This window comes from Equus przewalskii, chromosome 1, assembly GCF_037783145.1.
Source record: "Equus przewalskii isolate Varuska chromosome 1, EquPr2, whole genome shotgun sequence".
In the NCBI taxonomy this organism is placed as follows: Eukaryota; Metazoa; Chordata; class Mammalia; order Perissodactyla; family Equidae; genus Equus; species Equus przewalskii.
The window spans coordinates 14,311,627-14,335,081 of record NC_091831.1 but is presented as its reverse complement, the minus strand read 5'-3'; the positions used below and the strand labels follow the sequence as shown (position 1 = coordinate 14,335,081).

Here is a 23,455-nt window from a genome sequence, read left to right as displayed (position 1 = left end):
TTGACAAGTCCCACAGACTTGGGGCTCATCAAACTAATTAAAGAGAAACACATCCAAATTCTAGTGAATTATTTTACTTTAAAAAATGCCTCCCGTTCATCTGGCTTGGTGGGTTTGATTAATGAAGATGACAAAGGAGCTCTTGTTCCTGCAATCCACAGCCACTTGGTTCGGGTTCAGCGGGCCCAGGGAGAGGCATCCAGGCCTAAATCTGGTCTTTCTTTCCTCCTTAAAAATCCGAAGGGTAGAGAAGTTTCTGATTTTATCAGACTCACCAAGGCAGGAAAGGAAAGACAAGAACATCTTGATCCACTCACTTGACGTGGCCAGAATTTATTTGTTTAACTTAAATCTCCCTTGGAAGACTTTCATTGTGTATTTGCCACGCATAGAATAATCTGAGACATTAGGAAAGCATTAGATTCATCAGAACAATTTAATAGCCCTAAAACTAATAAACCCTAGAAGGATGCCCTACAGAGAAACCTTTGCAGTTTCTCTCCCCAATCCCTCGCCCCCGGCCTCTCCCGTGGCGTCCCCATCGCCGTAAGCAAAGCCCCACTGGTGGTACATGTAACAAACAACGACATAGTAAGATCTGAATTTGGGAGAGGAAAATGAAGTTTTTAATTCTTAACGAGAGTGATTTGTTTTAATCAAAGGATTTTTAATTCTTATGGATAATTAGGCATCCAAAGTACACCTTGGAGAGAGTTGTTTGCTGCATTAGCAAGATACATCTGCATAATTAACTAAGGAAAGCATTTGAAGATAAATTTGAGCATTTAGATTAAATTTAGATTAAAATGCGTATGCTCCTGCCAGGTTAAAAATAAAATCCAACAGACAACTGTACTAATAAATTTAATATATTAAACAAAGCATAGATATTTAAGATATAGCTTTTAATAACGTTAACCAAATTCATCCTGAGATTATGGTTTTAAAATCCATAAGCCATAATAAATACCCTCTTGAAGTCTTCCCACCCTAAAATGCCAAATTATCCAATCCAATATCTACCCATTTGGTATTGAGACATTAAATGACATTTTAGGATTAGCTTTAAAATAATTATTTAGACATTTGAACATCTTTTTTTTTTTTTTTTTAGGAAGATTAGTCCTGAGCTAACATCCACTGCCAATCCTCTTCTTTTTGCTGAGGAAGACTGGCCTTGAGCTAACATCTGTGCCCATCTTCCTCTACCTTATATGTGGGACACCTGCCACAGCATGGCTTGATAAGCGGTGCGTAGGTCCACACCCGGGATCCAAACCAGCAAATCTTGAGCCACCAAAGCAGAATGCACGAACTGAACTGCTGCGACACCAGGCCAGCCCCTGAACATCATCTTTAATTCCATCATTTATTTGTACCTAAAATTGAAAAGAGACATTTTCTTTCAGTAAATGTCTCTTAAAATTTTTAATTTATTTTTGAGAACTGAAATGTAATGCTAGTTAAAACTATTTAATTGAAAACGTCTTTCCCCTTCTATTTTTGGGCTGAATGCAAATCCAGTCTTGTCACTACCATCCCAGCTTTGGCTAACAATGAAAATTATTTTGTATCTGAGAAATGAATTCACACCTGTGATGTTCAATTGTTTCCAAATTTAAAGTTTTCATATTTAATCAGTAAATCCATATTCAGGTGATCCCCTTGTTTATCTGAAAAGAAGAGAAACTCAACAAATAGGTTAAATGGAGTAACTCAGGACAATGTTTCCTACTGGGTTTTAAAAAATGCCAACTCTGCAGGATGTTAATAGGTATAATGCAAAAAAAAAAAAGTAAAATTGTTTTGCTTTAACTCGTTATTATAAACATTGAAAACTATACAGAAAAGTTAAAAGAGTAAACAGCTTTAAAAAAAATTCTCCAGGTAAACAAAGTTGAGCAGCTTCCTTCACTACAGGACTTCTCAGGGCCTTTAACGGCCCACTATGCTGAGGCAGTTTCCAAGAGGAGAACAGAAAATGCATCATGCTCCACATACATCTGCAGCGTCTTGCACATTTGGTATCCCCTCTACTATACTTGAGAAATGACGGTTTATGGCCAGTTTAGAGATTCTATGGTTTCCATTTAGAACTCTACCCGAAAAAGCAGGAAAGCTGGTGCTAAACAAGTTTATGAAAAGAAAGATGCTTTGGAAAATCATGGTTCGAAAAATTCATCAACATCTGAAAGGTTCACAGCGTCAAGTTTACAAAAGAGTTTGGAACCAGATAATCTAGCAGTTGATTTAAAGAAGCTACCTTGTTCTAATTTGCTGAACGCTCCTTTCTCAAGTGGACTCATGTTGTTGCAAGAACCAGGCAAGGATTTGAAACTGGCAGTAAAACAATCCACATGAATGCAGGTTCTATTTCTCTCTAATCCTACTATTACCTTATAAAGTTCCTAAAAAAAAAAAATGAAACGTGGCAAGTTAGATGTTTTTTCAATTTAATGTGAACACTGAAAGTAGGATTGTTGATGGTAAGTCAGCTAGAGGCTTTAGAAAAATTTATTCTGGAATTCTCCTTTGATTCTTGCTCCGCAGTAGGGCATCCAGTCAATGCAAAATGTCAGGTCCTGTGTTGCATTTCCCTGCTTCCTTTGGGTGTTAGAGCTTGGATTTCGGAATGCGGGGTTTTTACATGTTAATGTTGAGATCGAATTCATTGGTGAGCCTGTGGTAAGACACAATAAGAAAACCAGAGGCAGTTGCAAAGTTTTAAAAAAAATTTTTTTGTCATTACTTTGTTTCCATTCTTGCTGTAATCCTAACGAGCACAAACTCAACCCCCTTACCCAGCCTCGTAAAGAAATTACTAACGTCTAAAAAACCAAATCTTATCTTTCACTCTTATTTCCCTACCAAAATAGTTCATTATTTTTTTTTTCAGAGTCTTCTTTTGCTACCTAGGGAACAAAATCCCAACTCTGGACTCAAAATGACAGATTTTGTGGGTTTTACTTTTCAGAGATGATGTCATTTGTGGGGGACTGTTGGGTAAACCATACACTCTTTTCAGAAACCTGCAATTACCTCTCTGAATAAAGAGATCAATGTCATGTTTCTAGAAATAATGGCTAATGATATGTCTCCCAAAAGGAAGTGGCATTATTAATTACCTCACTGTGAACACACAGTTTATAGACAGCTACGAGGGCCACTCACCCAATTAAGTATAATGACTAAAGCTTCAGTTAGTCCATCTGTACAGCCTTCCAGATTAACAAGCCTGCAGCTTTACAAGACTTGCACGGCTGATACGCGGTGAGGAGTGCTCAGAGGGCATACCTGGGCTGCCTGGGAGATTGGGTATTATTGCCCAGCAGGAGGGGAAACCCACACTGCTTATTTTTAATCGCCCAGCTTTGTTTCCATGTGAGCTGTGTTGATGTTGATAGTCACTCCCCTCAATTTCCATGCCAAGGTGCATTAATTCATATTATGCATTTAAATAGATATTTCAATATATTTAAAATTTTAATATTATATTTATAATCTTATATTTAATTGTGTAAGTATAAATATATAAAATTTAAATTATATTTATATACTTATGAGTAGACTATTAAAGTATATATAATGTATAGTAGCTTACATATAATCACATCCTACATTTATACATAAATTATAAAGGTAATTATATAACTATATATTTATATACTTATATAAAAATATATTAATACGCATTCACCTATAAGGTGACAAGAATAATCACTTTGTAACAACCCAAGGTGGCCTAGGTTAGAAGTAAGAATTTACCTCCGTCAAGAATAAAGGCCTGAAAACTTTTAAATAATAAATTACAAAAAATATATGCATATATACACATTTATTATTATTAAATGTTTTTGTTCTTTCAAGCAGTACTGTAAGCTGATTACGGAGCCCTTGCCATAAATCTGTGCTTTAAAGTTGTCCAGGTCTTTCAAAGGACGCGCTGTCTCTGTCCGTGACAGCATCAGTATAATTTATCACAACAGTCCTAGCTTGTTTGCTTCCTTGTTTTTTCTAATTAACCACAGGGGCTGCGCGTTGAGCTCTGAGGAATGACATGCAACCCTTAGGGATGGGTTTTCAGGTGCCCAAAGGGTGAGGACACCTGGGCCTGGGATGCAGGCCTCATTTCCAGGCTTCCAATGACCTTGGGTGAGTCCAGAGTCACGCTCTGACCAGGGCTGCAGGTGGACCCTGGCCCACAGTTTGGCTCTCAAGTCCTGAGGATTTCTCAGCTGCATTTGGCTACCCAGCCCCCTGATTTACGACTTCCACAGGGAATCAGCCCCTCCCCCCCACCCTGGAGATAATACCACCTCCTCCCCAGGGCCTGGGCGGATTAGGGATTCCTCTTTATAAGTCTCTTTGAAATCCTGCAGTGAAAAACAGGGGGCCTGGCCGAACGCTTCCTGAGCAAGCACAGAACGGCCAGTGCCATGTCTTTACCCACAGAGGGGAACAGCTGCCCTGCCAGCTGTTGCTTCACTTTAGGTCATTATGAAGGTCAGAAAATGTGATGATTCACCCAAGACAGGTGGCCATGCAGGGCTCCAGTCATCACCCTCGGGAAAGACACCCTGGCAATTTCCAACCTGCTCTTCAGATCTGCTACAAGGATCGGGTCCAGGGTGTAGGGGGCAACTGCAGCTATCAGCCAATTAAAACTGGACACATGGGCCTGCCAGAGTGTTGATTTTGTTGTTTTGTTTTTAAGCACAGTGACCCATTCCATGTCTTTCTTCCTTCACTCACTCACAAATATTTGCAGAGCACCAACCACGAGCCAGGCATTATCACCTATGAGAAGAAATGCTGAGGCAAGATGGGGACACCCCCTTTACCACCTGCTGACAGCGACCTAGAACCAATTTCTCAACCTCTGTGAGCCTCAATTTGCCCACCTGCCAAATGGGGACAGTACTCTCTATGTCAAAGGGTAGCTGTAGAGATTAAATGAGATAACAAAATACTATATGTAGAGTGCCTGACAATTTGCTTAACACAGTTGAGGAACTCAGTAAATGTGCATTCCCTTAGTCCTGCTCCCAAAGGTGGGTCAAAGCACTATGCCTATTTATCGCTAAGGAAGGAGATGTCACACTCTACAGCCTGGACTCCCTGGGCTCCTGTCTGGGCCAAAAGTGACTCTTTCCTTATGGGTGTGTAGGCAGCTGGTGTTGCAGAGGAGGAGTTAGAGATAGTGGATGTCTGTGTGTCAAATGTTTTGTTCACCCCAAATGGATGTCAGGGAACCCCTGAAATTTTCCCTTGGCTGCTTTAAAAACGCCTATGCTTTCATTCTAGAACACATGGATTAAATTATGTTCTCTTATGTTTGAACACGTATAGAATGAACGTGACCCAGATTTCACTCCTAGAGAAACACCTGCATGTGCGCACCGGGAGACATAGAAAAAATGTTCATGGCAGCATTGTTTATGGAGCAAAAATTAGAAACAACTGAAAGCCCAAGAACAGTAAAATTGGTAAATAGTGATACAATTATTCAAAGGAATACTATACAGCAATGAAAAGTAATAGCATGTATTCCTATGAGTAAATCCTAGAAACATAATATTGAGTAAATAAAAGCATGTTACAGAAGAATATATAGGATCTGGCCCCACTTATATACAGGTTAAAACATGCAAAATAAAAATATACATATATGTATATTTTTGAGAATGGATACATGAATGATTCAACTGCAAGTAAAGGGACACCAATCACACAATTCAGGAGAGTGATTGTCTCCGGAGGGAGAGACCAGGACAAGATCAGGAGTCAGGGAGGGGGTTCAGTCAGGGGCAACGGAGAGCTTCACAGGTGTCAGTTCCTAGTTCCTGAGTCAGGTGGTGGAGTCAGAGGGGTTAATTTCATAATTATTCCTTAATCCATACATGTGTTACATATACACTCACGTGTGTGTGCTGTATTTCATAATAAACTATTTAAGTGTTTCCAAATATATTTGATTCTTGGGAACCAAGAATTTCCTAGGAGAAAAAATATGTATATGAAAACATACATTCAAAGATGTTCCTTACAGCATAATTTATAGAAGCAAAAGTGGAAGCAACCAGAATATTCCGATATGAAAATAGTTAAATAAATTATGGCACAATACTTTTTTTTAAGAGTCCTTGGCTACCGGTTTGTAAGATTGAAAAGCTGGAAAGCTAGTAAAGCTGCCACCTTCCAAAATACCACTGGCATGTTGCATAAAGTGAGTGCAGCCTGATGGGGTAGAGGGAGTGAGTGAGGGCCAGGTCACCTGTTCTCCTTCCGTATCGTGTAAGATCTGCTCGCCTAGCACATAGGTCTAAGGACCATGTCAGCCTGCTCCTCCTGTTCTTGCCAGGCGATGTGGGCCAACATCAGAGGACCAGTTCTCTGTTCAGACTCAGAGGGGGCTCCCTGATCAGTCCTTTCCAGGCTGTGCTGCAGAAGGTGCATGCCCGGGCACTCGCTGACTTCCAACCTGATGGAGCCGGCCTCCTGCAGGCCCTGTCAGCACACACCCAGGCCGAGGGCACCCTATAACATTCCAGAAATGTTATTTGGGGAGCTGATGTTAAGGGAAGGTGAGTAGATTGGCAAGTCCCCAAGGTCAGCAATGCCCCAAGCTCCTAAGGGCTCACCATAAATTCCCCCTTACAGGAACTGAGTCATTAGACAGTGTTTAATAATCTCGGGCCATTCAAATAGCCTTGCTCTACATAAAACCCAGAGGAGGCCCAGTACGACTGTTGATCCATCTGGCCAGCTGAGGATTAGATAATTCCGAGATTGCAGAGCTGTGAACTCAGGGAAATGAAGGGGTCTGTCTGGCTCACAGGGCAGATGGAGAAAGCAATGCTTTTCCAATTATACACAGACTCCTGCTTTCTGGGCCTGTGGCTAAAATCCAACAGTCAGCTATGGATGAAGGGCACCCAAAGCTAAAAGTTCTCGCTGAGAAGCTAATAAACGCTTAATGGCAGCTTCAACTTTTCTACCACGTTTTTTCATTGTAAAAAAATGTATGTCATGCCATGAAATCAAATGTAGGAGAAGTTTTTCAACCACGTGTAATTTCACCACCACAACATAAATATTTTCTTCTTTGTATAGTTACTTCTAGTCTCTGCCCTTAAACTTTTTTACACAGTTGCAGTCATATATGCACACACTTGTGCTTTTAAATTTTATATTATACCATAAACACTTTTCCATATTCCTCCCAGCCTTTATAGCTAACATTTTAATAACTACATTATTATATTACCAAGTAAATGCACTGTAATTTATTTAAGCTATGCCTTTCTTTTAGACATTTATATGATTTTAGTGTTTTCCTATTACGGATAACCTTGCAATCGATATTTTCATGCATATAACTTTTTACTTTCAAATTTTGTTGGAAATTCGATATTATCAAATTTCTTAATATATTTGTTCATGCATATGTCACCATCTTGCCCTTTCAACTGTCCGTTATTTTTCTTAGAGACACTTCTAAATGTGAGCAAGGTATTGCGAAGCTGCCTTTTGCTGAAAATTTGTCTCTCGTAATGACTTGTGATGCTAAGGATGCAGATGTTGTTTTGGCACACCTCCCATTCTTATTCACCCGGGACGTCCTGTGCTTTTTCTTTGTGGAGGAGATTTTTGGGCCACAAGTTCTTCTCCAGTCTCAGCTCTTGTAACAACTTTTCCAGTCTTACATCCACCTTCTTACCTTATAGAACTTCAAAGAATGAAGAGCTTGCCCTTCCTTGAGAGGAGAGAGAGTAGGAAGGGGCCTGTCCTTAGACAACAATGACCTGCCACCTGGAAAGAAGCTCTAACTCAGAGAAGAGTGATGCACCATGCAAGTGGGAGTTCCTGCCCAGTTGGTGCCAGCCAGCATCGTGCAGCCCGCACTCACACCTTCTGAGCCTGCTAAGCAGAGCCACCCACCCCTTAGCAGGCTTCAGACAATGATGAGCAAACTTCCTAACTTTTAAATCTGTATTTTACTAAGCCTTAGCCCTTGCAAATAAGTGCACCAACACCAGAAGTATTCTCTTAACAGGGTTGCTTAAGAGAAGGATTTTTCCTGAAGATTTGTTTTTCTTTTGAAGGAAAGTTTTAAAAAGGAGGCGGGGAGGAAGTTAAGAGGCAGAAAGTTTCACCTTTGACAATTCTGTCAAGATTACCTAATCCTATTTCCAGCCCTCCTAAACAGATGGGGAAAGAAGTCACAGCTGTGGCAATTTTGATAAATCTAAGGAATGACGTTTCTGTGAATGACTTTTATCAATCTATCCATAACTATCAATGTAGAATTCATGTTACTATAAAATTTAAAAATGCCAAAGAATTCACTTCTTTACTGTCAAATTGAGATTTGATGGAAGAAACAGCCAGGCAATTAATTATATTTAGGAACCATGCATCTTGGCTTTGAAGTTAAATGCATTTCCCTGTGGCTTTATATTGAGAACAGCTTTTATTAAATTCAATTACTTTTCCCTCTGGTCTGCTCCATAAAGGTGCACTCATAGAGAAGGATGGCTCTTAACGGAATTATTTCCACTGGAAAAGATGATGATGGAGTGAGGTTGGTCACTGAAGAGGGTTGGTCCTTTCTAAGCAAAATAGCACATGATAGGGTGTGTTTCTGGTGGTCTTCAAGTTTCACCACTTTCCTATCAGCCAGCAAAACAAGTAAAGAAGAAGAAAAAGTGGAAGGGTCTTCTAATTTTCCATTTTACCTTCTTCTCATCTATATTACCACCTAACGTTTTACCCTTTTGCAGAAGGGATCAACTCACCTCATCTATGAACCCTCGACTGTAAGACTCCTTTTAAGATTCTCCCAGCATTCGAGCTTGTTGGCATCGGAAGAAGCTCAGAACAAGTGGTCTAGAAAGATCTTTGGAATGAAAGTCATCAGTTCTAGACTGCCCTCTGTCTCTAGCCATGTGAGACTTGATTATTTCTGTCCCGTGAACCTGATTTTCTTATCTGACCAGCAGGCCCAATGACTCCTGCCCTCCCCATCCTGTATGGTTGTTATGAGGATCAAACGAGATGGTGAGATGACCAACAAGCGATCACTGTGAAGCGTTGATACAACTGTTAATTTATGAACTAGAAAATTTGTTTCAATGTCAGTTAAAATACATTGTGGCTTTGTTGAATAATTTTCTTGCCCAAGTGTGCTCAGTTACATCTTCTTATACATAAAGAATGATTTTCTCTCCCAAAGCCACACAAGCAAATATGTTTGAAAACCTATCTATTTGGTTAGAAAGTGACTGCAAGCGTTGACCGCATCATTGGCCAATGAGGCGGCAGCTCCCAACGAGGGCATTTTTCTAACCAAAAGTACAATGTATTTCTGTAATAAAATGGCCAATTTTACAAGTCCCGGGCATTGCTTAAAAAATAGTTGTATTAGGATCAAAAGCTTCAATGCCACCTGGGACCAATAAGTGGTCTGTTTCCTTCAGAAACATCACCTCCTTTAGCCTCAATCTTATAGCTCTGGCTTAGTGAAATTAAGAAGCATGAAAAACACAAGTAAGCCCAAAGAGCTCGTAGAAGAATTATGTAGGTAAAATTCAATATTACAGGTAGGTAATTTTCCCCCAAGTGTGGCACAGAAAGGAACCAAGGTTGCAGCTACAATCAGCGAGCCTTCCACCAGCAACACACTCCCAAAGCTGCATTCAAAACTCAGCAGCAGAATCTACAGGAAGTGGCCTGCCTCTGTGGCCTGGCTAAATGCCACCGACTTTGGTTGTTCAGAGTCATACTGTCCTCCCTCATTTGTCATCCTTGATACTGTCGGGGACATCAGTTCCAAGCAGTGTCAATTTCATCATGCATATCACTACCACCACTTAGGGAAAACCTCCTTAACGACAGAAGATCATTAAACTGTCACATCAGGACTTCAAGTGAATGGAACATATCTTTTGGCACTTTCTTTGGGTACACTGGGCTTGGCTATTTAGTTGGCTTTAAAAGAAATGAAAAAACAAGACATCCAATGTGTTGACAACACAGCACAGAGATTAAACCCCTGAAAAGTTCCACGTGTGGTTTAAACAATGGGATCGAGGTGGGGCATTGGAGATGGTGCTGGGCTTACTGTGCTCGGAATTTAGTATGACCAACATGGAGGATAAGCAGCAACACGAGGTGGGATACCATCATTATCAAACGATTATGTTGATTGTCTACCACGTGCATTGAATTTATCTAGAATCTTGGGGAAAGACATAAGAAATCTGCTGGCTTGTGAGCTGCATTAGGCAAAGACCATTGTTCACATTTATCTGAAGGGAGAAGCGTAGGGCCCGATATATACTAAGTGTTCAATAAATGCTTCATAGATAAAAGAATGAACAGACTATGGATGTTTAAGATGTTAGGGGTAGGCCTCCAGTAAGCTGAGGGAGTAAGTGCAGATATCTAACCACTCCCTCTCAGCACGAATCATCAAAAAATACTCAAAGAGGCAAACTTGCTTCTGGAAACTTAGAAGGTGTCATTCCCTTACCAAACATTTCAAGATCTCTTTCACATAGACCCTACTAATCAGACCGGATTGAAAGAGACAGAAAAGTTTAACCTCCAACTCCAGTTCTTGTGAGAAAGCAGCGTGACCAGAAAGGAATTTGATGGGCCTTACCACGTCCCCATTGACTTCCCCGGTTTGAAGGTCAAGGGCTCATCTTGAGGTCAAAATCATGAGATGCTGGCCCAGCGGGGTTCCTTCAAGGGCAGCAGCCCCAGCAAGCAGGATGAAGGCTGAGGTCACTCCAGAAAGGCTACTAGGTTGGGGGACATCAACCCCAGAAGCATCTGAGGAAATTGCTGTAATTCATATTAACTGCATGAAACTTGAGAAAATTTCATATTAATGAAGATTCAAGAGGACACAATCTATAAAACGAAAACCCTAATCATCAGTAACAAGCTAAGATAAGGAAAGAGTATAGGGGTGTTTCAAACATGACTGCCACATTTCAAAACTTTGATAGGAGCAATGAACAGTAAACACAATAACATAAGAATTCAAATCAGCAACATAGAATAAAAATTTGAAAAGTTCTACCAGAAGCCAAAGGAAAATCTTAACTTAGGATAGTGATTTAGTTTCTGCTATTGCAAATGAAAGCTTCACAGCAAAGTCACCTACAAAAGGACAACTATTACTGTGGATCTGTCTATTTCTCCTTTTAGATCCGTCAACATTTCCCTTATATATTTTGCAGCTGTTATTGGGTGCATACAAATTAAGGATCATCATGCTTCCTATTGAATTGAATCTTTAGCATTAATAAATGTGCTATTTAAATTTCTAATGTTTTACCTTTGTTATGGACTGAATGTTGTATCTCCTTAGAATTCTTCCACTGAAGCCACAACTCCCAATGTATTTGGAGATGGGGCCTTTGGGAGGTGATGACAGCTAGATGAGGTCATGAGGGTGGGGCCTTCGTGATTGAATTAGTGCCCTTATAAGGAAACACCGGAGAGCTTGCTCCCTCTCTCCAGAGGCACACACTGAGGAAAGGCCATGTGAGTACACAGCAAGAAGGGCGCCATCCACAAGCCAGGAAGAGAGTTCTTACCAGAAAATGAGAAAATGACCATGATCACCAGATTTTCAGCCTTCACAACTGTGAGAAAACAAATTCCTTTTGTTTAAGCCACCCAGTCAACAGTGTTTTGTCATGGCGGCTCAAGCTGACTAAGCCAACCTTGAGTATACTTTGTTTGATAGTAATACAGACACAGTACCTCTTTTTGGTTAGCTTTTTTGGTATGTTTTTCATCCTTTCACTTCCAATCCATCTGTGTCTTCATACTTAAAATGTATTTCTAGTAAACAGCATATAGTTGTTGTGGTGGTGTTTACACCTAGGCTTTCATTTTTATGTTTTAATTGGACTGATTAGTTCATTTACATCGAATGTGGTGACGCCTATAGTTGGACTTTGTTTTCCTGTGTGATCTTTCTACTCTTTGTTCCTTTATTCCCCCTTTCCTGGTTTCCTTTAGATTAACAAGGTTTATTTTATTATTATTGTTCCATAATCTCTCTTATACTAGCTGTTTATTTTCTTATTTATTATGAAAAATTTCAAACAGAGAAATTGAAAGAATGACACAGCGAACACACAAACGCCCGTGACCTAGATTCTATATTAACACTTTATCACGTTTGTTTTCTCATAACCATCCATCTATCCTGCCCTCTATCCATTCATCAATTCACCTTATTTTTAAATGGATTTAAGCTAAGTTGCAAACATCAATACACTTCATCCCAATCACTTAAGGATGTACAAAATTACTAGAATTTAATATTTGTTTATAGTTCTTTTAGATAAAATGTGTATACAATGAAATGGACAAATCTTGAATGTGCCATTCAATGAGTTTTGACAAATGCATGCACCTGTATAACCCAAACCCCTAATAAGAAAGAAAACATTATTATCATCCAGAATGTTCCCTCATGACTCCTACCCTTCTCAGCCAATCCTCACTCTCACCTCCCTAGAGACAAAACATTAGTCTAGTCTTGTTTCTACCATAGATTAGTTTTCTCTATTCTAGAATTCAATATAAATGGAATGATATAATTGTACTCTTTTTTCTTTTTTCTTTTTTTTTGGCTGAGGAAGATTTGCCCTGAGCTAACATCTGCTGCCAATCTTCCTCTTCTGTTTATATGTGAGCCACTGCCACAACAAGGCCACTGACGGATGAGTCGTGTAGGTCTGTGCCCAGAAACTGAACACAGACCACTGAAGCAGAGCCCGCCAAACTTAACCACTGGGTCCCGGGGCTGGCCCACTATGTACTCTCATGTACCAGTCTTTTTCACTCAGTATAATGGCTTCGAGATTCAACTACGTCATTGCTTCTATCATAGTTTGTTACTTTTCATTGCTTAGTAGTACTTCGTTGTAAGACTATGCTCTCTAAGAGCTTTGTAATATGTATACTTATATATATTACATATTCTCTATATATATACCATTAAAGTAATACTATACGTATTATGTATTATATAACGTGATTATTTTAACGGTTACTTGACATTTTTAAAAATTAACTTTACTTTGAAATAATTATAGATTCACGTGCAGTTTTAAGAAATAATATAGAAAAATATGTTTACCCTCTACCTAGTTTCCCCGGTGGTAACAGCTTGCAAATCTATATTTCACTATAGTTAACATAACCACCAGGATATTCCCACTGATACAGTCAAGATACAGAACATTTCCATCATCGGGAGGATCTTTCATGTTGCACTTTTGTAGTCACGTCCACTTCTCTCTTGCTCCTGACCGCCTCCTTAATCTCTAGCAACTACTAATTTGTTCTCTCATTTCTATCATTTTGTCATTGCAAGAATGTTCTATAAATGCACTCACATAGTATGCAAGCCTTCAGGATTGGCTTTTTCCCTAAGCATAACCATCTGGAGATTTGAGCAGGTTGTGTGTATCAGTAATCCGTTCCTCTTTATTGCTGAGTAGTGTTCCATAGTATGGATGTGCCACCATCTGTTTAACCATTCGCCTGTTAAAGGACATCAGGGTTGTTTCCAGTTTGGGAAATTACAGCTAAAGCTGCCGTAAATAGTCATGTACAAATTTTTGTATGAACATAAATTTTATTTCTCTTATTTATTTATCCTAGAAGCTTAAACCAAAGACTTGAGATTAACTCACTGAGCCAGGTCGGGTCACCTGCCTTCCCCAGAAACAGTTACTGGGGAGTAGAAGGAGACGAACACGGATTCTGATCGGCTTAACCTACGTCATGAGCTCCACCTCGGGGCAGGAGACTGGGCTCAGCTTCCCTGGAATCACAGGAAACCCCAGACAGAAATAGGGACCGTCGGGAAGCCTGGGACCCGGAGAGTTTATCAAAGTAACATCGCTCAGCGAGAATTCTGTGCTGCGAGTAGCTCCCTCCCCTGGAGAAGGTCCAGCCTCCACTTAGGCCTTTCCTCCAGACTCCTGAACACGACGTTGAGACCATATGGCAACCAGTCCTCTCTTGTTCTCCTCCTATTCCCTCATGACTATTTCCCTCGGCGCCCCCTAAACTGAACGTCCCTTGATCCTTGGGTCCTGTTCCACGGCTCGTGTTCAATGGTCCATTGGCGTGAATCTGCTTCCCGCCCCTGTCTCCTCCTGCTTTGCACCCTGGATGCTTTATTCTTTTTCACTTGGCATGACTGTACATTCCATCATCTTCAGGGTCAGATTATTCCAGAAGGCGGACAGCTTTTCCTCAGGGATCTCTAGGTAAATTTCACTTTTTTTTCATTTTAGAGAAAGAAGGAGGGAGAAGGAATGGGGAAAACGGGATCACTACCGTTCAAAACTCTGTTGAGTGCCCTGGCACCGGGGAATAGACCCAATCTTCTTGGGGGCAACAGCCCGACCTTAGCTTACTGCTTCGTCTCCATTCCTCCTGTCTCCCATCAGCCATGTCCCTTCCATAATAGGAGCTAATGTTTACAAAGGCTTGCCATATGTCATGCGCTCTTCTAAGGGTTTCACTTATATTAACTCATTTAATTCTCACAGCTACCAATTACTACTCCATTTGAAAGATGAAGGAACTGAGGCACTAAGAAACTCAGTGACTCTCAAGGCCACACAGCTAGTAAACACCAGAGTCGGGATTGAGATCCAAGCAGCCTGGCTCCAGAGTCCAGGTTCTTAACCACTACGCTCACTTCTCCCTCATTCAGAATTATCACGGCTCATCACTTTCACTCAAATATTCAGGGATAACCAATTCAATAACTTCCCTCAGTAATGTAATTAATGATAAAAGAAGATAACAAAGGCCAACAGTCATGGGACACCAACTGTGTGCTAGGCTCTATGTTAAGCACAGTCAATATAAACTCGCTCATGTCATACAGAAATACTGTGGAGAAAATGAGACTTAGGGAACTCAGGTAATGAGTTCAAGGTCATGCAACTAGTTAGTGGAGAAGCCTGGACTTGAACCCAGGTCTCTCGACGCCAGATCCCATAACCTTGGCCACTGGCCTGTGGAAAGGCTGCATTTTGGCCCCTTCGTCAGGCATGTGTTGAGGGGACCTCAGAGTTTCTCTCTCAGGAAGCCTTTCATTATCCACAAACCCAGGAGTTCATGACACCAGGGCAGGGGCGCTGAGTGCTCAGCATTTCCCAAAACTGACACCTCACTTAGCTGGTTTCTTTGAGGTCCAATGTGCAGATGGCATCCCCAGACAGGAGGACTGGCTCCATTCTGATCTACGTAAGAGAAAACCGTGACAAACTGGTTTTACAGAAGAAAGAAAACATCCATGTTATATACAGCTTGAAACTAAGACGTCACACTTCACTCAGTGCGCAAACCAATGGGGCCCAAGCAAGATGCCAAGTGAGGAATTTTGGGGGTTCAGGTATAACGTTGCCATTCTAGGGCTATAGGAATTAAATAACACCAATATTAAGGAGGTTCCCTGTCAAATGAAATCCGTAGGCGTGAGGCTTCTGAACCACGAAGCTCTGTGCAGGTTTCAGTGGTGGTAGCACCGAATGTCTCACGGTTGTTAACCCTTCTGATCCTGAACTCTTCATTATCCACCCCTTTCTGCTCACTGTTCCACCCCGGTCTCCCCCATTTCTGAAACGGCTCTACTGTTCACCCAGGTCCTCCATTTAAAAATTATTCATTCTTGATGTTTTCCCTTCTCCCTCACTGCTTTCTGTATCCAATACACGAGTAAGAAATGTCAAGTCTATCTGCAAAATGTGTCTCAGATCTACCTACCTCATCTCCACCTTCATCCAAACAGCTGTCACCTCTCCCTGGATGACAATGTCTGTCTCTCTTTTCTCCTCACTTCCCCTCTGGTCCCCTCCAATCTCTTCTCCATGCCGCAGCCCGGACAATAATTTTAATACCTAAATATGACCTAACCCCCCGCCCCCATTTGCTATGCTTAAACTGCTTCAAAGCCTTTGCAAATAAAATCGACCCTCCTTACCAGGACCTAGAGAGCTCTGCATGATCTGGCCTTGGCCCACATCTCCAGCCCAATCAGGGACCCCTCCCCTGTCAGTTCCTCAAACATGCCCAGCTCTCATGCTTGGGGCCTTCAACTCAACACTCTCTTCTTGGCTCTCTCTTCCTCCTTCAGTTCTCAGATCAAATATCACCTCTTCAGAGAAGTCTTCCTCGACCACCCAGGTTGCCCGAGAAAATACAGGACACCTAGTTAAATTTGAATTTCAGATAAATAATGAATACTTTTTTAGTATCAGTCAGTCCCAAATATTGCATGGAACATACTTATACCAAAAATGTATTCATTATCTGAAATTTGAATTTAATCGGGCATCCTGTGTTTTTACTTGCTAACTCTTGCAACTCTATCAACCACCCAGTAGTTCCCTGAGTTATTCTCAACCATAGCATCTGCTGCCTCCATTCACTGGGTGCAATCCGAAAGTATATATTGATATGTCTGCCTGCTAATGTCTGTGTCCCCACCTAGACTCTAAGCTCGTTGAGGGCAGGGTCTACATTTATTTTATTCATCAGTTCATACTCAATAATTAGCACAGTGCCTAGCAGCTACTAGCAGCTCAATACATATTCAGTGAATGAATAAATGAGTATTATTTTAGCTGAAGAGTCAGCATCTTCTTTTTTTTAACTACTTCCCAGGCAATGTGGCAAGGTTTCACCTTCCTGAAAATACATTTCACAGGCCAAAGCAGTCGAGTATGTAATCAGAATCCATTTAGCTCAGTAATTAGAACTTAATGTGACTAAATTCAGCTGATGGGGCATCGAAGAGCCTAGGTGTTGAGTAATGCTAACACTCCTTTGACACGTTTCCGAATGATGACACCACTGGGAAAAATAAAATAAGAGGAAAGCAAGGATAAAGAGATGCATAAAGGAGAACCATGGAAGCAGAAAGTTCAGGTCAGAAGTTCAAGAGGAAAGAAAAGTAAAGACTGATGCCGGTAAGATAGAAAACACAGAGTAATCCTGGGCAAGGGGGGCTCAGGAAGAAGCTTCAAACTAGGGCCAAAGTAAAGATTGCAGAGAAACTTCGGGAAAGCAAAAGGTCATTTAAAAAAGCAAAAGTCAAATAAATAATAAAACCTGCACCGGGGTCCTGCTAAATGCAACTTGTCACATCCACAGGAAAGGTCAGCAAATGAGGATGCTAAGAGATAGAAAGATAATCTAGGTGAAGAGTTTTGCTTTCAGAATTTTATTTGCTTATTTTTAAAAGGTAGGTGAGCACAGATATTCAATGACATCAATTTCCCAGGAGTGGCTGGCGCTGTTTGCATCCCTACAAATAAAAATAAAGACAACTCGCTAAATTCCTGGCCTATTTTACTGTGGTTTTTAAGATAGGGCAAAAGAAATGCTCTCACTATAGTGGTGGCATGGAATTTACCATCAAATACTTTGAGATTTGTTTTTGAAATGTTCTTACCGCTCACTGATGGATGGGGGGTTGTTGGGGTTGTTTCTGTGGGATAGAGATGGATCCTTGAAACACATGCAGGGGTCTAGCTAATGTACGTTTACAACTTACCTCTAGGAAGGAATTTGCCTCAAGCGCCCTGGCAGGAAGGGTGCATTGTGAAACGTGGTGCCATCTTTCCCCATGCCCCCACACAGTGGGCGCAATCAAATCTCACGTCTTCACTGCTTTTGAGGAGGCTTTTGGGTTACTTGGCTTCATTGAAAAGCAATCAACAACACTGTTTTGTGGTGCCATCTGGAAAAAGAGTCTGTCATTTTTAGAGTGATTTTTTAAAGTAGGGTATTCCCTAGGAAGGCACAGGGCCAAGTCAAACCCCACTGTCAGCTCAAACCACACCTTTTCCCCCTCTCCACGGGCATCACCTGTGAGATCCAGCTACTAGAAGATCAAGAATGACTTTGAGTAATAAATGCCATTACTAAGGGCAACCTAGGCAAGAAAGGTGGTGATACGATCTTCTCCTCTCCAAATGGCTGCCTTTATGAGTCTTTGCCAAATATTATGAATCTCCCTTAACCCATCCAAAGCATTGAGTGAAAAAGATTTCTCAAACTCTTTTCTATCCTGGAGTCTTTGCACATGCTGCTCCATCTGCCCTTCCCCCATCAATGGGCTGAATCTTCGTGTCTTCAGGACGCCACGTAGAGGTCACCACCTCAGGGAGGCCCTTCTTGACTCCTCGTCTCAAGTAGATGCGCTGACTTCACTGACTCAAAGAGGTCCACTCTTTTTCTTCTCAAACTGACTACAACTTGTAATCATGTCTGATTGTGGGTTCAATGTCAGCCCCTGTGTCCCCTGGACTGGAAATCCCATGACAACAAAGATTTTGTTCTTGTCTTCACCACCAGATCCTCAGAGTCCAGCCACATGCCTCATGCACATAGTGGGCCTAGAGGCATTTGCTTCACAAATATTTGCAAAATCCTAGAAATGGCTCTGCTCACAGATGTATGGGTGACTCAGTGAAGCATTAAAAAGGCTGACAAAGTAAAGTAGCTTTCAATTAAGAAAATCTTAAGATTAAAAATGTAATAAATTTAATTACAAATTTACTCTAAAGAACAAATTTATCAAGAACTTACTATGAGGGATCCATGACAATTCTTTTTTTTTTTTCTGCTTTATTTACCAAACCCCCCTGCTACATAGTTGTATATCTTATCTGCAGGTCCTTCTAGTTGTTGTGACAACTCTTAGTTTGCTGAGAAGGAAACAAAGATGAAAATTATATTATGCGTTGTATTAGTCATGATTCTCCAAAGAAACAGAACCAATAGAATTTACTTCTTGTTTATTTATTTATTTTAAGGAATCGGCTCAAGTGATTCTGGAGGCTGACAAGACCCCGATCTGCTGTCTGCAAGCTGGAGAACCACAGAGCCAGCAGAGTAGCTCCAGGCCAAGTCTGAAGTCCTGGGAAGCAGGAGACCTGATGGTGTAAGTTCCAATCTGACGGCAGGACCAAAGTTCCAGATCAAACAGGCAAACGAAGTCCTTTGCCACTCAGTCTTTTTGTTCTATTTGGGCCTTCAATGGATTGGGTGATGTCCACCCAAACTGGGGAGGACAGTCTGCTTTACTCAGGCTACTGATTCAAATGCTAATCGCATCCAGAAACACCCTCACAGACACACACATAATAATGTCTGACCAAACACCTGGTCACTGGACACTCCACGGCCCAGTCAAGTTGACACATAAAATTAACCATCTCATTTGCTATGAAGAGTTTACATACATCCAATGCACAAATTTCTCTAATGAAACTACTCTACAGATTTCCAATATTCCCAATTTCATCTGAATTTTCACTAAAATGCCTTATTATCATAGCTATTGATTTTTTTAAATCTTCTAAAAATAGTAATAAAAATAAAAGAGAATGTTATAAATTGCTGCTGTTCCGTTGTTCCCTCCCCAGCTCCACTCCTCTTTGTCCCTCTCAAAAGGCTGTGCCTTATCTACTCATGAAAAACACACTGTATTGTTTTGCATATTCTTTTTCATAATCATAAATATTCTTTTCAATAGTCATAAATGCTACCATACTACGCATGCCATTCTGCAGCTTGCTTTTTTCACTCAAAGTTATACTTTTGAGATTTATTCAATTGACTGTTGCTCTAGAAAATACATAAAAGTATGCTGCCTGGGAGTTCTCCTAAATTTTCATATTTCATTCATATTCCCCCTCTCAACAGAGATTCACACCTTCTCTCTCTTTTTTTTTTTCTGCTTTTTCTCCCCAAACCGCCCCCAGTACATAGTTGTATATTTTAGTTGTGGGTCCCTCGAGTTGTGGCACGTGGGATGCCACCCCAGCATGGCCTGACGAGCGGTGCCATGTCTGTGCCCAGGACCTGAACCAGCAAAACCCTGGGCCCCGAAGCAGAGTGCACAAATTTAACCACTTGGCCATGGGGCTGGCCCCCCCACCTTCTCCTTTTTAATCCTCCTGCTCTTCTCTACTTCGGCACTTTCCTCGGATGCTCTTATCCAGTCTCACAACTTTAAGTACCACGTTCATGTTGATGACGCCCAATCGGCTACCCTCCAAACTTGGCCTCTCCCTAGAACTCCAGACTCGCATAACCGCTGTTAATATTTAAGTTCACCACCTGGATGTCTGAAGGGCATCTGAAATATCTCATGGTAAGAAGGAGAGACTCTTGAATTTCTCCCCAAGCCTCAGCCTGCCCTGGTCTCCTCCATTTCAGCTAAAGGCCCAAACCCACTCGGGTATTTTAACCAAAATTTTAGGGGTTATCCCTGTTCTTCTCTTTCCTTCACTTGGTCTGGTTTAACCAAACCTCTGAGAGGCTGTGGCAGGGGAGAGGATGGGGAGGAAGCTGACCTCTGTGTCCAGCAGCACCAGATCAAGCCCCAGGTAGGAAATAGAACAAAGCAGTCTGGTTTAGCATGTGATGCAAAGGTAAGCAGGAGCTGACCCTCATCCTCTGTCAGGGATGGAGTGTGGGCTGTGGCGACCGAGAGTCAGCATCCCTATTTTAGATGAGGCAGCTCCCAGGCACACCCAAGAATTGATGCCTTCAACCACTTGCTGGATTTTCTAAGACTAGCTGAAGACCTGGATTTTATGTTGGCAACTAATTTAAACCATTTTTATGTATTACATGGGCCATACGTCACCACCTTGCAATCTCATGTGTGTGTGTGTGTGTGTGTTTGTGTGTGTTATATTTAGGGAAGGAACAGTATTTAAAAAACAGAGATTTGAGATCATCATACCCAGGTCATAGCACACTATTATTCCATACACTACTGTTTCACGCGTGGTGGCCCTCTTTTTAGTATTTTTTAATTGTTTATTTATTCCTCATTCCCTACTCCCACCACCCATTCCCACCATATGCAATTGCTCCAGTTGACTGTTGTCTTTTGTTTGCATGTGTTCTTGTAAAATGAATACTGTTTTCCGTGTGTTGTTAATTTACATAAATGGTGCTGTCCTCTTGATTTTATTCTGTTTCTTGCTTTTTTCTCTCAGGACTATTTTTTTTTTCAAGTCAATCCATCTTTCTGTGTAGATGTCTATTCTGCTACTTCCAGTTGCAGCATAGTATCTCTGGTATGCCCCCACCATGTTCTACCTGCCCACTCTCCCCAGTTGCTTCCAAGTCCCACTATGAAAATCAATACTGCAATGAGCGTCCTTGTACCAGTCCTTTAGAGTCTGTATGAGCATCTGCTTGAGGTATACCTTGAAAGGCAGAACTGCTAAGTCATAAGGCACATGTGCTTGCTGAGCAGAGCATCACCTTCCAGTCTCACCGGCAGTGTAGGAAGATGCCTATATTCCTATATTGCCACCAACACTTGGCATCACCCAACTTTCTTCTTCCCCTAATGGAAAGTGATACTTCATTGCTCTATGAGTACTTCCAGAATTAACACGATCATTTTTCTTGGAAACCTCAACAGACTTTAAAAACTCTTTGTGTTCATCCTCAGACCTGGAAGTTAGGTGATTCTCCCCATTTTATAGTTGACTCATCACACACCAAAAGGTAAAGCCAAAATCTTTGAGACTTATACCTCTTAAATTCTGACTTCTTCCTACCAGCAAGGAGGGATGGTACAGGACTGCATTGCTGGCCATTGCATTCCTCCATCTATTCAGCTTGGTATTCTAATCACTGGAATGTACTTCTTGGTTAGGAATAATATGGCATGCTTTCTATCGTGATGTTTTGTCAATTTCAAAAAAAAGAAAGTTACGTAAGTAGAAGTCCAAAGCATAGTGTGTAAATTGAACCTTTTCAAGTGACTCTTAAAAGAAGAAAATGTCACAGTCCCACTTTGAGATGGAATACACTCTGGACACAGTATGTAAAGTTACCTACTTTAATAAGAGAATAATAATGATGCTCTGGTCCAGAGTCTTGACTGATGTTGAATTGTCATTACAGAAATTATTTTCTTCCTTTTTGGTGTGGCATAATGTAATCCCCCAATACTTAGGTACTTAAAAAATTTTTTCCCTACAGCAGCAGGAGTGATTATCACGAAAGATAAGTAAATTTGTCAGCATTATTGCACCAAAGTAACTTCCATCAATCTACACGGAAACTTGCCTGAAGGATGGAAGGACACTGCTGACACCCGGGCTGTGGGCCCCAGAGAGGGACTTTCGGGTGTGTGGGGTGTTTTGTTTTCCATTTTGACATCGCCAGAATATTATGGGTAATTTAATATTTGCTAAAATATTGAAAATCCTTTTAATTGAATAAATTTACTGAAAAGCTTCATAGATTTAAATGGTCTTATGAGTCATTTACTAGAAAAGATTGATCCATTTAAGAGGATCCAGCTGGAACTTGCCTTGAGCATTGTACAAATTCTTTAGGGGAACTGATGACTTTTTTTCTTGTCAGTCTAGTTGAAAATGATACTCAATAGTTCTATTTATCAGTGGGGAAAACTTGTTTAAACACATTCAGAGTGCTGGTCCTGTTTTTATTGAATCTAATCCTTCTGTTTCCTTTGTTAAGAAGGTTTATATATAAACACAATCAAATTTGTTCTACGTGAGCTGTTAAATCTCAACAATAATACAAAGAGTACCAAAATAGCTCTACCAGAATTCATATTAGAAACGCAGCGATATTTATTTATAGGACAGGATGATAACACCCAAAGAGATCAAAGAGTGAGGGAGAACACTGTCCTTAATTAAAACTAATAAAATTGAATTTCATAATCCTAGACTGCAGGTTGCTCAGACAGGGACCAAGTCTTAACCTTCTTTATAAACTCAGTTCCCTGGAATGAACTCGGCTCCCCGTAGGAAAGTATTGACTGGCTGGTGGAATCGCAGTGGCCACAATAAATAACACTACTTTCTTCCCAACCTGAGACACACAGAGGAGTCACAACTGGAGACAAAAATAACAGCTTTATTAGAGATAAGACTAAATTACAGGGCATGGCTGCATCACGCATCCAAAGTGGGCTCCTTAATCCTTCATCCTGTGTTAGATGGAGTTGGCCCCTCAGTCAAGGGCAGCTCTGGCCAACTAGAGGTCCCCCTACAGACGTGGGGCCCCCCCATGAGCTCACTGCATGACTGAGACCCCCCAGAACATGTGCATCCTGTGGACAGGCTGCCTTGGAGTCAAAGATGCTCAGCTCGCTTCCCAAACCTGTCAACCAAGTAAGACATGCCTCCTCCTGGGGGGGGGGGGGGGCGGGGGGGGGCGGTGGCTGCAGAGAGAAGCTGGAAAGTGTTCCAAATGCTTTTCCCTTCTGGAAGCAGAATGGGAATTGTTGCCTCTCTGTGGAGAAATATAGCTTTGGAAGCGAATGTTTAGTAAAATGAGAGGACAACGTGGTTTTAAAATGATGTTTTATTGTTATTCTATATAG

The 23,455-nt window shown here is 41.1% G+C and overlaps 1 long non-coding RNA gene across 1 annotated transcript in view; it reads right to left on the bottom strand.

The window, feature by feature from the left end:
• Positions 1–2,436: 2,436 nt before the first annotated feature.
• LOC139078879 (uncharacterized) overlaps positions 2,437–23,455 on the bottom strand; it is a 35,648-nt gene continuing 14,629 nt past the window's right edge. Inside the window, exon 2 of the long non-coding RNA XR_011532063.1 lies at positions 2,437–2,680. This is a non-coding gene — a long non-coding RNA (uncharacterized lncRNA). The remainder of the gene's footprint in view (positions 2,681–23,455) is intronic.